Source organism: Globicephala melas, chromosome 18, assembly GCF_963455315.2.
Source record: "Globicephala melas chromosome 18, mGloMel1.2, whole genome shotgun sequence".
In the NCBI taxonomy this organism is placed as follows: domain Eukaryota; kingdom Metazoa; phylum Chordata; class Mammalia; order Artiodactyla; family Delphinidae; genus Globicephala; species Globicephala melas.
This window is the reverse complement of record NC_083331.1, coordinates 68,942,888-68,960,843: the sequence shown is the minus strand read 5'-3', so window position 1 is coordinate 68,960,843 and position 17,956 is coordinate 68,942,888.

Below are 17,956 nucleotides of genomic sequence, written 5' to 3'. Positions count from 1 at the left end.
TAAGAGCCAGGACCCAAGTCAGTCTTGCTCCCAATCCTGTGTTCTTTCCACCATCCAGTGCACTGGGGGGATTCAGTTTGGTTTTGGTTTTTGTTCTTGTTTTTGTAGTTTTTTTTTTTTAATTGGGGATGGTCTCAGTTTTGTTTAACCAGCACTGTTCTCCTAATGAGGGCCATATGCCACATGGCAAACAAGGTATATGTGTAAGGAAACTGAAGCTCAGAGGGGCCAAGTGTCACACAGCTAAGCAGGGTATGAACCTGAACTCACACCCTCGCCTGTCCTGTTCCAAGCCCATGTTCTTTCCACTGTGAAAGGCAGGTTCAAATCATGCCTTGCTAAGCTTCTACTAGTCACTGTGTCAGCCTTGATTTCCTTGTCTGCAGTGCCTGCCTCACTGTCTGCCTCTCATGCCTCAGAGTGCTGGGCACGCACACGAAGACCGTGGTGCAGCCTCTGGTCCAGAGTAAGTGTGCCAATCCACTGGTGCTCATGGGAGGTGGAATAATGGCCTCCAAAGACCACAGTCCTAATCCCCAGAACCTGTGGCTGTGTTGGGTTACATGGTAAAAGGGACTTTGCAGATGTGGCAAATTAAGGACCTTGGGATGGACCTGGATGATCCTAGATTATCCAGGTGAGCCCAGTGTAATCACGAGAGTCCTTAAAAGTAGAAGAGGGACTAAGAAGTAAGGCATAGAGTTGAGGGAGAGAGTGAACGATCACTGAGTGAGTTGCCAGGGACCCTTCCTCACAGAGGTTTGGACAGGCCATCAGGTCAGGCTCAAGGTGAGTAGCCGAGGATGCAGGAGAAACTGAGGTAAGCAAACAGCACAGGTACGTGGTGTGAGGACATCCCTCCAGCTAGGAAGACAGCATCTATCATTGAAACTGCCAGCCCACAGGCCGCAGGTTCTGTTTAGTTCAGCCCACACAGCGAAGCACTTTTTTTTTTTTTTTGCCTCAAAACAAAAGGATTTAGTAACAGAAAAAATGTCTCCACAGTTAAGTGTCTGTCAAAATTTTAGAATTATCAAAACTGTGCGAATGCTCAAATCAATGTCATACACTAAGCTAGTAAAACTTGTCTTTGTAGCTGCAAACTGAAAAAGTCACCCACTTATATTTATGATCACACAAACCACCTTATTTCCTCAAGGTTCAGCTTAAAGCAACATTTAATAGACGAGTTCAAAACCGAACACTTGCTTTGTTTTAACACAGCTGTGCTCAGACGTCTCCATTATGTACTCAGAAACCATCCTGGACTAAGCCAATTCAAAAAATACAGTTCAAAGCAGCGTCCCACTAGCCGCCTGTAGGTATCCTTGGAGATAATGGAGCGCTTCTGCATTGAGGCTTTTGCTCACCATTGAGGGAACCCTTCTTGGACAGGCAGCAGACGAAGCGTTTTTTATTTTTAATTAGCTGCCGAAGTTAAAAATTGGAAGATTTCATGTAAAACTCCAGGCAGGCTGTCAACACAGGCTCACATTCCATGAAACAAGAGTGAGCTGGAGAGCAGAGGCTCCCTTTTATAGAGACTATCGCCCACTACCCACCTGTACACTTGCCTGGCCCCGGAGGCTTGAGGGCTCAGCCCCGATGTTGGGAAGCTGTGGAAGTGGTGAAGAGTGGCCAGGAGGGGGCAGCTGAAAGCCAGACTGTGAGGTGTTTCAGTCGCCCACTGAGTAGTCAGGAGACACTGGTATTGCCTCCTGTTCTCGTACCTTTCATAAAATGTGACTGGAAATCAAGAAACGGGACTGGTGGGGAGCACAGGAGAGATCTCCACTCTGTAAGTGGCTGAGAGGCAGTAAAGGCCTTTGGAAAAAGCAGGGCCTAGTTTACCTGTAGGAGGCCAAGCTGGCCCAGCCCCTTTCCTTCTGTTCTAGGCTGGGAGGGCCCCAGAAGAGGTTACTGCTCAGTAAACCCATCCTCCAACCTACACACAAATAGCACGTGCTGTCATGGGTGGAACCGTGTCCTCCAAAATTCGTACGTTGAAGTTCTTACCCCCAGTACCTCAGAATGTGCCCTTATTCAGAGTTAGGGTCTTTACAGAAGTAACCAGGTTACAATGAGTTCATTAGAGCAGGTCCTGATCCCACGTGACTGGCATCCCTATGAAAGAGATTTGGAGACAGACCCTCACACAGGGAGAATGCTGTGAACACGAAACCAGCCACCTACAAGCCAGGAAGAGAGGCCTGAACAGATTCTCCCATACAGCCTTAAGAGAAACGACACCTTGATCCCAGACTTCTGGAGCCAGGAGACAATACATTTCTATGGTTTATATAGAAGTTCAATAATTCTGGCTCCAGGACCCCTGTTTATTATCTCTCTTTAGCTTCTCACTGTGCCCCTTCCCAGGCTATCAAGAGCTAGCCAGCTTCCCAAGGGCTGATGACATATTTTTTTTAAAGTTCAACTGAGGAAGAGTGTAGTTGCCTTCGTGCTGCTCACCAAATATTTCTAATTCTCCACTCTTCCAGGGGGCCTGGAGCACCACACTTCCCAGCTCCCGTAGAAGTCAGGCAAAAAAAAAAAAAAGGTCAGGTATGACCACATGACTGGATGGGGACAATGAAATCGGAGCAGAGGTTTCCTGCATCATTTCCAGGAGGAAGGGTTAAAGGGCCCGTGCACATGTCCCTACACCCCCTTTTCCCACTGTGGTGGCCTTGGAAATACATGTTGAGATGGACAGGGTCTCCGGGTAGCCCAACAGTGTGAATGGACTTAATGCCACTGAACTGTACATTTATAAATGGTTAAGATGATAAATTTCATCTTATGTGTATTTTGCCACAATTAAATTAAAAAAAAACAAGGTAGGTCCCTGTATGACTGCAATCAGCAAAGCTCCCTGGACTGTTAGCATGAGCTAGAAATAAACTTCTGTTGGTTAAACCACTGGGATTTGGGGATTGCTTGCAATCTTGCTGCATTTTACTGAACACGGAGTAGATTTAGCTTCTGTAATTCCTCTTGAAAACTCTAGTATTTAACCACAGTTAAAACTCTTCCTCTTAAATAGTAGTTTAATTCTCCTGTTTATTAGAGTTACTACAAATAACATACTTAAGAATGAGAATAGCGGTTTTTGGTTTCAATACTTTCTGATAGCATTTTTGTCAGATTTTTAAATCACTCCAACAACAAAAAGTAGAGGTAAAACGCTACCCTAACATCAAGGCTTAAACCTACATTGCAATCTAACGGTTACAAAACTCTTTTACCTGTGTTTGTCATGTGCCCCACTAAACAAGCTGAGCTAGGAATCATGCCTTATTACCCCCAACCAAGAGCTGAGAGCACTGAGGTCCAGAGGGACCAGGAGGTGACAGAAGCAGGACTAGAGCCCAAGTTCAAGGGGCCAAGGGCTTCCCTCTCTGTGCCTCACTCATTAGGAGCACTGCAGAGACTATGTTTTCATCCCATTTCTAAACAGCAGTGCCCTATAGTTAAGACAATATAGCCAGCAGTAAGAACTAAAAGTACTTTAATCCAAATTATAGCAATATCTTGCAAAGCTTAGCACAGCATTACAAATAGCTCATTGAACCAAGGCAGTTTGTTTGCAGGGTAAGCAAGCAGATTTTCCGCACAATACAGCAGTGCAGCTGGCAAGAGCAGGCGCTAAGATAAAGGATGAGGTGGGGCGTAAAGGGAGCTCATTTAGCAGTAAGTAGTAGACTCTAATGAAATTGCATTTTGGCCCTGTCATCATCCTTCTGAGAAAATTCCCCTCAAGGTTTTCCATTTGAATCCTGGGCATATTTATGAAGATCAAAGTAATGGCTTTTTAAAATTAATTATGTGAATTTGTAGCTCAACAACATTGAGTGAAAGGCGGGTGTTGTACCCCATGCCTTGTTACAGCTGTACATCACACACATCAAAAGCCCAGGACGCTCGTGAGAGCACGTTCCCTGCGACATCAAGCCCCAAGCAGCCGGGACAGACGGTGGAAAGAGTGCACAAGATCAGTCCCCAAAGTTGTTGTGACAGCTTAACTGTATTACAGTGCTCGGATAATCCCATTTATTTGGCTTTCTCCTCTGAGCGAACGCTGGCCCCCAGCACAGCTATTACCAGGATTAAGATTCACAACTCTGATGGTTCCTCTTGCCCGCTCTAATACCAGCCCTGCTCAAAAGCCCTGGGAACTGTGCCTGGGCCATCAGACTTGCCCCTAGCCTTCGGCATGCTGAGACCCAACAGTGGCTAACTAATTGCAATTAAAATCTGCCACGTGAGTGGAAGAGAATAACATAAATTAATCAGTACATTAGCAGAATTACATTTAAATGTTCAAGTGTGCATTCAACATAGTGGGACATTTTAAATTATAAAGCAAAGTACTTCATTATGGATGCTGATATTTTAATGAGGAAATGTGATGTTTGGTTAAATAGGAATACAATATAGAGACTTCCTTAAAATTAGCATCAATGATGCATTTTTCATTCAAAAGACAAGTTGTGGTCTGTGTAATTCCTGCATATCAATGTGGAAAAATTGCCTGGAGCTGTGGAAACAGTTGAACATCTCATTCTCTGAAGACTTAATAATTTCAGCTGTACTAACTAGCACTTTATGTAAATTGTCAGATAAATCACAGCAATAAATACAGGTTTTAGAAGAACAGAACAGTATGCCTATCCTTAATTTATTCAATCATCAATTCATGTATGCTGAAGCTAAGGGATATGAAAGATTAAACGTTTCAGGCGGAAAAAAAAAAAAAGGAAAAGAGGAGAAAATGTCTTTGATAGCCATATGGAAGGAGACTCCAGAGTAAAGGTCCCATCCAATTTTACAGAAATCTTGCATATTAAAATCACTCTATAAAAAAAAAATCACTCTATGATGCATCTAAATATAAAAGATGGGTTACAATTTTACTGTTTGTTTTCAAGTACACACAGTCAAAGCTTAGTAATCAACATATACACCGGAGTTTTAAAAAGACTTCCTTATAAAATCATTATTGTATTTAATTGCATAAAACATAGAATTTAGGCCATGCACATATATTTGAAGGACTGCGTCAGGTCGTCTTTATAATTTGTATGTATCGCTTGAAGCTTACAATGTCAGAGGCACAGATCCCAAGATAAATGATAGAAGCTGCCAGACACTTGGCTTGCTAGTCCTGTCACTGGTTAGAGATGGGGCAAACCAAAATGGGATTTTGTCTTCTTCAGGGCTGGCCTCTGATTTTATTAGCTGTGAGATGAATTCTTGCCGGTTTCTGTGATATATCAAACCCAGGGCAGAGCAGGATTTTAGCTGTGCCGCGCAGCTTGCAGAATCTTAGTTCCCTGACCAGGGATTGAACCTAGGCCCCCCCCCCAGCAGTGGAAGTGCCGAGTCCTAACCACTGGACCACCAGGAAAGTCCCAGAGAGTGTTTTAACAACAAAGAATACACACAGGACCACGCCATTTACTGTATATATGAAATACGTGTATTTATTTACAAGTATCCAAGCAAATACAGACCAGAAATGGACATCACAAATAAGCAATGCCAAACACAGACCAAATGAAAATGCAAATAAAACCCGTCTTCCATGATATCCATTCTCAGCGTTGGAATCACTGCCCATTCCCCACTAAGCCCCACTCATGATTCTCTGTTAAAATTGCCTTATTAAGCATGACTTTGCTTCTCTTTCGCAAAGAACAACAGGTCCTAGCTGGCTCCTTCCTTGGGTTTCAGGAGAGTTTTTCTCTTTCCAAAGAAATCTTTCTCCTTAAACAAAGGCTTTCCTGAGTGTAATCACTCCTGTGGTTGACTTTCCTTATGATAATGTCATCATTTTGCCCCAGCTTATAGGAAGCCACCTTCTCCCAGGTAAGTTAGAGCACAGCTTGGCAACCTGACATCTATAAATATACCAGCTCACTTAGAAGCACAACCACTGACAATGTTGGATTTAACATGAGCTCAGTGATCCTGGAAAACAGTGAAGGTTAAGAAATCCCCACAGTCTTTGGCTTACTGCGAAGCACTCTCCTTCCTCACGACTTAGATAAGACTCATGAATGCCTCCCTTGTTTTCCTAGGACAAGGCCAGACACAGACCCTTCAATTCCAACAGTTGACCTCATATAAGACTAGCTGAACTGCTTGTGCCCAATGATAAAAATGCTTTTTAACCAAACTTTGGTTAAGCTTCACTCCTTCCTCCAGGCCCTGAATGTTGGCCCATCCTTGGCTTGAGCAGCAGATGGCCCCTCTGGAGAACTGGCTGGCCTCTGGGTCAGATATTCTCTGATCCATCATCCCCTCACTTCCCCGACACCTGATCCTTCTAGACTTGATTACTCCTCTCTGTAAGAGAAAAAACCTTTTTGCCTAACTCTTGAGACACTTACAGACCTTATGCTTATAGCATTCCCCCTGCCCCCCACTCCTGCACTCCTTTGGAATAAAGTCTCTCCCTACTAAGTACAGACTTGTGTTTTATTTGACCTCAATAGCCAGTGGTGTCTAAGTGCCTCAGCTGCATGCAAAGAAGTCTCATTCTATTCCACGTGAATTATGAGTACTAAACCTCAGAATGAACCGAGGCTACTGGAAATTACTACAGACAATGGGATTTTCTTAGGTACTATGAGAGTTAAAAGCTCATTATTTTTGTTGACCTGCAAACACAGCAGCCAACCTTCTACACCAGTCTCCACTCACAACGGCCTGAGTCTAGTCTGAACAAAGAATTAGAAAGGAGTGAGTGTGTCTGCCATTCCACAGCTCCCATCAGGGTAAGAATGAATCCTGAACAGTTGGAAGGAAAGTAGGCACAGTGGGACTTGGTATATTAATATGGCAAAGCTCCAAAGCAGGTGTAGGGACACTGATGGTTACAAAAGCTATCATTTCTTTATGGTCTTAGGCCTACTAATTAAAGTGTTAGTTATGAAACTTGCACTTGTGTCTGCATTCATAGATATGTCTATAAATTATGTTTCTTTTATTTTTACATTCCACAAATATATATAGAAATATTCTCAGGAAAAATAATAATCATATTAGGGCACATAATTTCCTCAGTCTACTAATTAGAATGGAGTATTTCATCTCCTCCAGAAATAGCCAAAAGTGAAACCAAAACGAAATGGAAACCAAAGCTAAGAATGCTTTCCATATAGTAAGCTGGAAGTTGGCTGTGTCCACTGGTTTGGGCTTAATAACATGATACCATTTTCCCATGAGTCTGTATTTCTTGTGAATTCCATTTTTCACCAAAGGCAAGAAATGATATTGAGCAAAGGCAAAATTTTAAAAAGATAAGTTCTGGTGACATTTATCTTTTCTCATCTTTCCAGTAGAAATGTTATACCACATACACCATTTTAATAATCCAAAACAAAGCCCTGTGTGGTAAAATAAACAAAGAAAAAAGCCACTGGATTCCATTTTCAGGGCCCACGGGAATGACAAAAGAGGTATGACAACACTTCAGAACATAGTAAAAAATTTGTTACCGAGAGCAAAAAACAGGCAGATGGTGAATGAGAATCATATACATAAATTAAAAGTTTTTTGCTGTGTGGAGCTTCATTTCAAGTTAAACTTCTCAATAATTAAAGTTCTCTTTACTGTAAACATTTTTGTGAACAGGGCGATATTCACTTTCTCCTCACCCTTTTTCCTTAGTGGGGTAGGCAGTTGGATGCAGAGAGGAAGATAAAAGCTCTTTGACGCAGCCCAAGATCAGGAAAAAGATTTGGGAAATACCTAGTTTCACTCACCCAGGCAACAAAATTTTATAAAAAGATCCCAAATAATCCACAGAGGCACAAAGTTCTGACGACTTTCAGGACCCTGATTCTAGCTCAACCCCTGCCCTTTATGGTAGTCACCAGTTCCATTTTTTGACTAAGCTGGTTCTGTTTGCACGCAAGAGTCTTTAACACATACCTGCTGCGTGATTATTTACTGTACTAACTACTACCTAGCGCTTTCTATATGCCAGGCACTCAAAGTGCTCTTGGTACACAACCAACCAAAGGGAGGACTGACCGTTCCTGTTCTACAGACGGGCTATCTGAGGTTTAAAGAGGTTAAGTAAATTGTCCGAAGTCACTCACCTATGAAGAAAGGGAGTAAGGACATAGACTCAGGACCATCTGTATCTTAATCACTCTGCTACCCAGCTTCCCAGGACAGCAGGCCCAGGTCTTGAACCTCATGGATGTATAGGAGATGCACTTCTTCACTGGTTTCCCTACACTCCCTTGTCTCAGCTTCCATAGCTGACTAACCCAGCATAACACACACACACAGAATAACACAGTGTTGATAAGGTTGCAGTTGGGTCTTGGATTAGGATCAGCTTTATTTCTTTGGGTTGACAGTCCACCTCTGCAGTAACTCATTGTGTATAGTTTAGCTATCAGAAGACACTATTTCCCCCTCTTTTTGCAACTTCTTGCTCAAAATACCTTAAGGTCGTTTCCTTTTGTCCTTTGTAACAGTGACATGGGAGAAACAACACAACTACAGAAAGATTAATGTGCTTACAGTAAGCTGGGTGTTATAAAATCGAACTGTACCCACCCCCAAAAGACATGTCCTAATACCCCACACCTAAGAATGTGATCTTACTTGGACATAGTGTCCTTTCTGATGCAATTAGTTAAAATTAAGTCATAACGAGTAAGTGGGCCTTGAATCTAATATAACTAGCATCCTTTTAAGAGGAGGAGAGTGCCATGTGAGGACAGAGACACACAGAGAGAAGATAGTCATGGGAAGACAGAGGCAGATGTTGGAGTGATGCTGCCACCAGCTGAGGAATTCACAGGGCTACCAGAAGCTAGAAGAGGCAAGGAAGCATCCTCCCCTACAGGTTTCAGAGAGAGTATGGCCCTCTGACACCTTGATTTCAGACTCCAGAACTATGCCTCCAGAACTGTGACAGAATAAACATTTGTTGTTTTTTTGTTTTTGTTTTTTTTTGTGGTACGCAGGCCTCTCACTGCTGTGGCCTCTCCCATTGCGGAGCACAGGCTCCGGACGCACAGGCTCCAGCCGCTCCGTGGCATGTGGGATCTCCGTGGCATGGGGACACAGGTTTGTGCCCGGGTCCGGGAGGATCCCACATGCCGCAGAGTGGCTGGGCCCGTGGGCCATGGCGGCTGGGCCTGCACATCCGGAGCCTGTGCTCCGCAGCGGGAGATGCTGCAGTGGTGGGAGGCCCGCGTACCGCAAAAATAAAAAAAAATAAAAAAAGAATGCCCTGGAAGTCAAACTGGAGAGTCACCTCAATTGCTGTCTACCAGCAAAGATAACGACATAGTGCATTTATTTGATTTCTGCTCACAAATTAGACAAAGCATGAGAATTTGATAAAATTTAAAACCTAAATAGAATTGGAGGAATTAGATAATATAATCCAAAATTCTTATAAATGGGGGAAGAAAATAAGATCCTGAGGAGTTGGGTCTCATAAAGTTTACAGACCTAGATGGACACAGAGCCAAGTGGCCTCCAACCCCAAGTTCAATGCTGATTCTTAACAAGCATGAAGAGGGGACCTGAGAAGCCTGACATCAGCAAGATGGCAAAACAGGAGATTCCAGCCCTCATACCTCCACAGAAACATCAATTTTGACAACCATCCAGAGACATACTTCTGTGAGAACCTGGGAGTCCAGTGGAGAGGTTCCAAAGCCCTGTATAAGCGAAAAATTCACAGAAATAGAATAAACGATCCTAAAATTCATAAGGAGCCACAAAAGACCCTGATAGCCAAAGCAACCTTGAGAAAGAACAAAGATGGAGACATCACACTTCCTGATTTCAAATTATATTACAAAGTTGTTGTATGGTACTGGCATAAAAACAGAAACACAGACCAATGGATCAGAATAGACAACCTAGAAATAAACCTATGCATATGGAGTCAACTAGTCAGCAAGGGTGCCAAGAATACACAATGGGGAAAAGATAATCTCTTTGTGTCTCTTTGCTGTCGGGAAAACTGGACAGCCACGCGCAAGAGAATGAAACTGGACCTTTATCTTACACCATATCTTACACAAAAATCAACTCAAAATGAATTTAAGACTTAAATATAAGACCTAAAGCCATAAAACTCCTAGAAGAAAACAGAGAAGAAAACCTCCTTGACAATCGTCTCAGCAATAATTTTTTTGCATATGACACTGAAAGCACAGGCAACAAAAGCAAAAATCAACAAGTGGGACTACACCAAACTACAAAGCTTTTGCACAGCAAACCATCAACAAAATGAAAAGGCATGGGAGAAAATACTCACAAATCATATATCTGATAAGGGGTTGACATCTAAAATATATAAGGAACTCATATAACTCAACAGCTAATAATAATAGTAATAATAATAACAATAATTTCGTATAAAATTGGGCAAAGGAACCAAATATACATTTTTCCAAAGAAGACATACAAATGGCCAACAAGTACATGAAAAGGTGCTCAGCATCGCCAATCATCAGGGAAATGCAAATCAAAACCAAAATTAGATATCACCTCACACCTGTTAAATGGCTATTATTAAAAAAAAAGAAAGATAACAAGTACTGGAAAGGATGTGGAGAAATAGTGTGGTGGGAATTCCCACTATTGGTGGGAATGTAAATTGGTACAGCCATTATGGAAAACAGTATGGAGGGTCCTCAAAAGAATAAAAACAGAACTACCATATGACCCAGCCATCTCCCTTCTGGGTATTTAATCCAAAGAAATTGAAATCAGGATCTCAAACAGATACCTGCACTTCTATGTTTATTGCAGCATTATTCATAGTAGCCAAGATATGGGAACAACCTAAATGTCCATTAATGAATGAACAGATTAAGAAAATGTGGTATATACATGCAATGTAATATTATTCAGTCTTTAAAAAGGAAATTCTGCCATTTGTAACAACATGAATGGACCCGGAGGACATCATGCTAAGTGAAATAAGCCAGACACAAAAAGACAAATACTGTATGATCTCACTTATATGTGGAATCTAAAATAGTCAAACTCACAGAAGCAGAGTAGGAGGATAGCTACTAGGAGCTGCAGGGGAGAGGTAAATGGGAAGATGTTGGTCTACATATACAAAGTTCTAATTATGCAAAAAGAATAAGTTCTGGATATCTAATATGTAGCATGGTGACTACAGGTATACTTGAAATATGCTCAGAGGGTAGATTCTAAGTGTTTGCACCACAAAAAAAAAAATGGTAACTATGTGAGGTGATGGATGCTCACTAGCTCACTAACTTCTCTGAAGTGATTATTTCACAATATATAGATATATCAAATCATCGGGCTATACGCCTTAAATATATGCAATGAAAACAAAAACAGGAAGAGACTTTACAGACAGAAGTACACCACGGTAAACCACCAAATCTTACCTGGTGGGGTGAAACTTCTAGAACTTCCTCACTTTCCTGATCACAGGAGGGGTAGGGATGGAATAACTCAAGAGTAAAATGTGAGAGTATTTTTCTTCCTTTGGGATGGGGTGGGGGGTGATTCTCACCATATTTTCAGGGAAGGTAGTAACACCTTGTGTTTCTAACATTGTTTAAAATGTAGGTTTTATTATTATTCAGATATGATGAGGCCAACAGATCAGGAGATGATTATCATTGAAGAGATAGTTTGTTATACTTACAGAACCCAAGGTGTTGGGCGGGGGGGGGGGGGGCGGTGAACACCCTATGGTGTGAGGCCATTCGGGGAAGAACTAGGGTTGGCCAGGAGGCCAAGAGAAAATGCGGGCAGGGCATAACGAAGTCGGTATGTATAGCAATCACGTTGCTTTAGGAATAAATGAAGGATAAGCTTACTACATAAAATAAAATCCAAACAATTCTCTTCGGTTAGTGTAAACTGCAAATACTTCCGATAATTCTGATAATAAAATGACGTGCACGCCGAACCCTGTTATGGTCACCATTCTAATGCATGTAGTATTTTAAATCTCCTTCCTTGTAACTTTCAGAGAGAGCCATCTTACTCTTGTATACTTTTAGATGGTATTATCACAGATAAAGACAAATTATATTACATATTGTTGAAACCTGGTAAGTAGAAATATATCAGCTGTAATTACATAGGCTCTGTGGAGAAAAATGTGGTTTCTGTGGGAAGGAACATGCAAGGCAAGGTAAGTGGGTTTCAGGTTGGCGGGTTTGAAGAGTTTCTGCAGGCTTTGGGGTGCAGGGCTGTCTCCTGTTGTCCGGTACCCGGCCCTGGGATGACAGGCAAATCGACAGTGGCCCCGACTGAAGGAGCTAAACAGAGGACATGGCCAGGGGCATGGGCTCTGGAGTGATTGCTTTGCATGTGAAAGGTACACTGACACGTGTCATTAGCTCTCTCTAGGAAGGGGCTAATCCCTCCAGGGCCAGCAAGGCCCCAAGATGTCAATTTAGCAAATTACAGAAAATAAAAAAGCAGGATTAACACAAACTGTCGCAGGCAAAGCCTATTACCAATTCTCGGGAAATAAAAGTGGAATCTGGGTAATAAAATAAAGTCTAACCTTTTTCTTTTCCTTCGTGTTTAATTTCGTTGCTCACAGGGGGCCGCGCGCTGAGGCCTCGAACCGGGCCCTTCAGGCCAGAGTTGCCGGTGCAAAAATGGCTGCTCCGGCACCTCAGCTGGGCGGGCCGTGTGCAGAGAGGCCGTGCTGGGCGCCCAGCGCCTGCGCCTGCGCCTGCGCCTGGGCCTGGGCCTGCGCCTGCGCCTAGGCCTGCGCTAGGCCTGCGCTTGCCCTGCGAGAACCCCGCCCCCTCCCTGCAGCTGAGATCTCTGTAAAGCGGCCCCATCCACTGCCTTCTGGCGAGGACCTGTTCTCTAGAGCGCGAGCTCGCGCTTCTCCGTTCTCTGATCAGAGAAGGAAGCTTCCCTTTGCTTCTGACCCAAATTTGGACTCATTCTGTTGGCTTGAATGACACCAGGCAAGAGAACCCTTATTGGGGAGTGACTTGGGAGGATCTGTAACAAAACATCTAAGCCCTTGCTGGTGGGCCCTCAGGAATGAACTGTTTGGTCAGCGGACCTGAAAATGGAAGAATAGGACCCTGAGGGATAGGGAGAGGGGATGAAGAGAGTCAGGAAAGGGGGAAGGGTCTTGAATCTTTGAAAACTAGATACTTCAGCCCTATCCTGAGAACGCTCTGGGGAGCAGTAAGAGCCAGAATGTGTGGACGAGGACAGGTGTGCAGGGCAGGGCAGGGAATCTTGCGGGAGACCAGCACCAATCCCAGCACACTTGGGAATAAGTAAGGATGCCCAAACAATCAGGGTTGGCATCCTCCAATTTTTAAATAACTCAGCAGTAACGTGAGAGGCGATCTGTTTACCAAGTCAACAATCTGAGAAGTATCGGGTCAAAAAGAGTAACTCAATTCCCCATATCATCAGGTACAATTAAACCTAGATTATTAATATGAATGTTTTCATCATTATAGACCTATCAGGATGGTTCAGAGCAATCACATATTGATACGTAAAGGTTGGCCTATTAACTACTAAAATTAATTTTTTTAACATCTTTATTGGGGTGTAATTGCTTTACAATGGTGTGTTAGTTTCTGCTTTATAACAAAGTGAATCAGTTATACATATACATATGTTCCCATATCTCTTCCCTCTTGCGTCTCCCTCCCTCCCACCCTCCCTATTAATTTTTAAGATTTTTTTTTTCCCCTCAATTTAAAATTCCCTTGTGTTTAAAATATTCCTTACTGGTTAGGTAAGAAAATCCTGGAGAATTGTCAGTGTCCTTGATGACATAAAGGTTTTTGCCTTCAGGATAATCAATCATTCCGAAATAGTCAGATGCTATGTTCCCATGCTGGTTACTGAGAACTCCCACATGGCACAAAGAACTCGTCAGAACACTGTGCTAAGGGACCTGACTAACCTTTAGCCTGGCTTCTACCTGTACTATACTATATCCCTAAAGGTGACCCCAGCCCTCCACGCTGCGTTTTCATTCAAGAAAACACAATGCTGCTAAATTGAAAAATGTACATTGTCCCAACCCACGTTGCTAAATCATTACTAGTAATTCTCCACTTACTCTCCCTCTGCAATTTTCCATTTCCCCATCTCCCTCCTAGTCCCTTTTTGTTCCCTCCTTTTCACTTCCCCACAGACCCCACTTCCCCTTCTCTCTTTAAAAACTTCAGTCACCTTGTCTTAATTGGAGTTGAGCTCAGTTGACACTGCCGTCTCTCTTCCCTACTGCCGTCATCTGAATAAAAGCTACCTTGCTGGGACTTCCCTGGCAGTCCAGTGGTTAAGACTCCGCAATTCCAATGCAGGAGGCACAGGTTCAATCCCTGGTGGGGGAACTAAGATCTCACATGCTGTGCAGTCAAAAAAATAAAAAGCTGTCTTGCCACTAGCATTGAGCATCCAGGGCTGGTTTTCTTTGACATTGCTGGAATAAATTAACCAGAATCATTCAGTCTCATCACCAAAATGTGGCTCCCTTTTTCCCTTATGCCCCTGCTATAAGCGACAGATCAAGAATGGAACCTTCTGGCAGAAATATCAGAAGAATGATAGCCTCAGGAGAGCACTGTTCCAGATATTCATGAGGCCATGACATCACTGTAAGGTGATGTCTCCACCTACCAGACTGTCCCTGGGACCAAGATAGGATTCCCAGCACTCCTATAGCCCAGCAGCAGGCAACTTTGTGACAGCCAACTGCTGACCCAAGATCCAGCAGAACATGAATCAACTGTGTAGGACTAACTGGAACTGAAAAGCATAATTTAATTGTGGTTAGTGTCATTTTTCTCACAGCTGTTGACCAGAAACAAATAGACTGACAGATATTTCTCCGGCAAAGTTGAGTTTATTTGGGATCAGCAGAGAATTGCAATTCAGGGTCTGCAACCACTGTGAGCTGTGTTCAAGTCCCCCGCACAGCAAGGGAAGGAGAACTCTTTTATAGAGGGGAAAAGGCAGTTGGGAGGGCTCTAGTAAACAAAGAGTCCATGGCTTTTCATTGGCTGAAGCCCTGCCAGGGAAAAGGAGTCTTCATTCTACTTACAGGGGTTGGGCCTTATCTTTGCAGGATGTCAGAGCTCCCCCTTCTGGTCTCCCAACTCTATCTAATCTGTTTAATTAATTTTTTAATAAACAGATGTCTGTTTATTAATTTTTTACATAGCCACAGGAAAAAACACCTTTCTTTCACCTTGCTCTATCTTTTCTTTCTAGTATTTAGCAGGCTAATCTTGTGCAAACTGCAAGAAAACACTCATTGAAAAGTATGTTGCTCCAAATCTCTCTTCAGAATTCAGAGGAAATACTGTATGAGAAATCTTAATATAAGTTACAGGCTAATAAACTAACAAGAGAACTTAAGGATGATGAGTCTGTAGTCCCTGCACTGAGTCCCTTTATTTCTCATGGCAATGTAGTTATTTACACAGTTGCAATAAAAATCTACCTTTGTAATGATATAATTGGATAAACCAAATTTAACCATTCCAGAAATGTCTTACTTAAATCACATTTAATTGGGTATGACCAGCCCATTATTAAAAAAAAAAAAACAAGGACTGTACTTCACATGTGGAAGTGATACCTACAAAAACCATGAGGGAAACTGCCTAAGGCCTCCTCTCTGATTTATGGGGTCCCAGCCTTAAAGGAATTCAAGACTTGCCCTTCCTGGCAGGCTAGGACAGGCAAACATGCTGTTATGGACTGAATGTTTGTGTCCTCAAATTCATATGTTGAAATCCTAATCTTCAATGTGATGTTATTAGGAGGTGGGGGTCTTTGGGAGGTGATTAGGCCATGAAGGTGGAGCCCTCATGAATGGGATTAGTGCCTTTATTAAAGCGACCTCAGAGAGCTCCCTCATCCCTTCCCCCACGTGAGGACACAGTGAGAAGACTGTAGTATGAACCAGAAAGCAGGCCCTAACCAGACACCCGATGTGCAGGCACTTTGATCTTGGATTTCCCAGACCCCAGAACTGTGAGAAATTCCTGTTGTTTATAAGCCACACTGTTCGTGGTAGTCAATATAGCAGCCTGAACAGTCTAAGACACATGGGATCTCAGAGAAAGAAGATAAACTTTACAGTTACAGGTGCTGCAGGAGAAACCCAGTTAGCATTCTTAGTTCCTAGACTGAAAATAGATGAAAATAAAGTAATACAGAGTACTTCTGGCGTAATGAAAGTGATCAAAAATATGACTCCAAGGGCTTTGTAAAGGACACAAATTCATTCTTTAACCTGTTGACAAAAAGTTAGTATATCTAGGAATTGGAAAATTTTATTTGAGCTAAATTTGAGGATTATAGCCCGGGAAGAGCATCTCAGAAAACTCTGAGAACTGTTCCACCAGTTAGAAATGAAGGAACAGTTATATAAGTTTTTTGAAACAAAGGACTATACCTCAAATGACGTATTATTGACAGTTTACATAATCCAAATCTAAGCATCATCCTGGTAGGTCATGAGACCTCTTACAAGATCAAGAAGGAATGGTTTTAGTTTGTTTGTTTGTTTGTTTTGCGGTAGCGGGGGGTGGGGGGGGTGGGGGGGGTGGCTCACTGTTGTGGCCTCTCCCTCTGCAGAGCACAGGCTTCAGATGCAAAGGCTCAGCGGCCATGGCTCACGGACCCAGCCGCTCTGTGGCACGTGGGATCTTCCCGGACCGGGGCATGAACCCGTGTCCCCTGCATCGGCAGGCGGACTCTCAACCACTGCGCCACCAGGGAAGCCCAGGAATGTTATTTTTAAGGAGCTGTCTTGCTGATGCTGGGAAAATGTTGCTGTTTACGGTTAAGCAGGTATTCCTGCTGATGGAGGAGGTTTGGTCGATGCACAGTGCAGATACATGATGCACAGTGTGGGGAGAAAGGAGGCCAAAAGGCAGAGAAGAATTTTTATGTCTAAATTTTTCTTGTCTTGCCATAAAATATGAATTTTATTTCACAAACCATAACATCCAAGCTTAATACAATCAGGTCTTAATTATCGTCTCTTCTTTTTTGTTCGTATGTCGATTAAACCATCCAAATAGAACAAAACATCAAGTTAATGACCTTCTATCAGAAAATCTAGAACAGACATATTTGGTCAAATTTATACCGTCAGGGTAGAATTTGCTCATAAGGGGACTTGAAAAAATGAAACTGACATTCTTTTCCTTAGCTTATCTCTGTCTGATACAAGAAGATTGCAACTACCACAGCTCAGGAAAGATTTACATTTTTAAAAGCCCTGCATTCGCTGAGATAAGTCTTGAGTTACAGGGCCATTCTAAAGCCTTGCAGAGATAAACTCTGATCTGTTTCCTATTGTCAGAGACAAGACTTTCAATCAAAACAGAACTGTCAACTGCTACATAATAATTTGAACTATAAATACAGCCTTCTCTCTTTATTCTGGGAGTCCAGTTGCTCTGAAAGCTTGACTACAGTGGTGAAAAAATTGTCTGAGTGGAGTTTTTTATTAGAGACAGGGTGGATAGATTTCTTTAGAAAATAAATAATTTTTTTTAATGGGTGGGAGGACTAAAACCAATTAAAGGTAACTGCCCAGCCATCATCCACAACAGCTAAAACATGGTTCGTAGAGCCTTTATTATAATGGGTAAAGAAAATCAAAGTTGGACGGTAAAGGAGTAAAAACAGATTTTACTCAGGAAATATCGCAATGGGGGAAAGAGACCTCAGTATAGAACTTGCTCGATTCCAAATAAAGCAGAGATAAGTGGGGATTTACAGCAAAGGAGCAGGGTAGAAGGTCAGTAGATGGGAAATTACTGAGAGAAAACACCAGGGACAGAAGGGGATTCTGGTCAAAAAGACCTAACAGGACTCTTGCTAAAGGCAGACGGGGTGATCAGACACCCCCTGCGGCATGGTGGAGGATGAGGAAATTCGGCCAGATACCCAGGGTGAT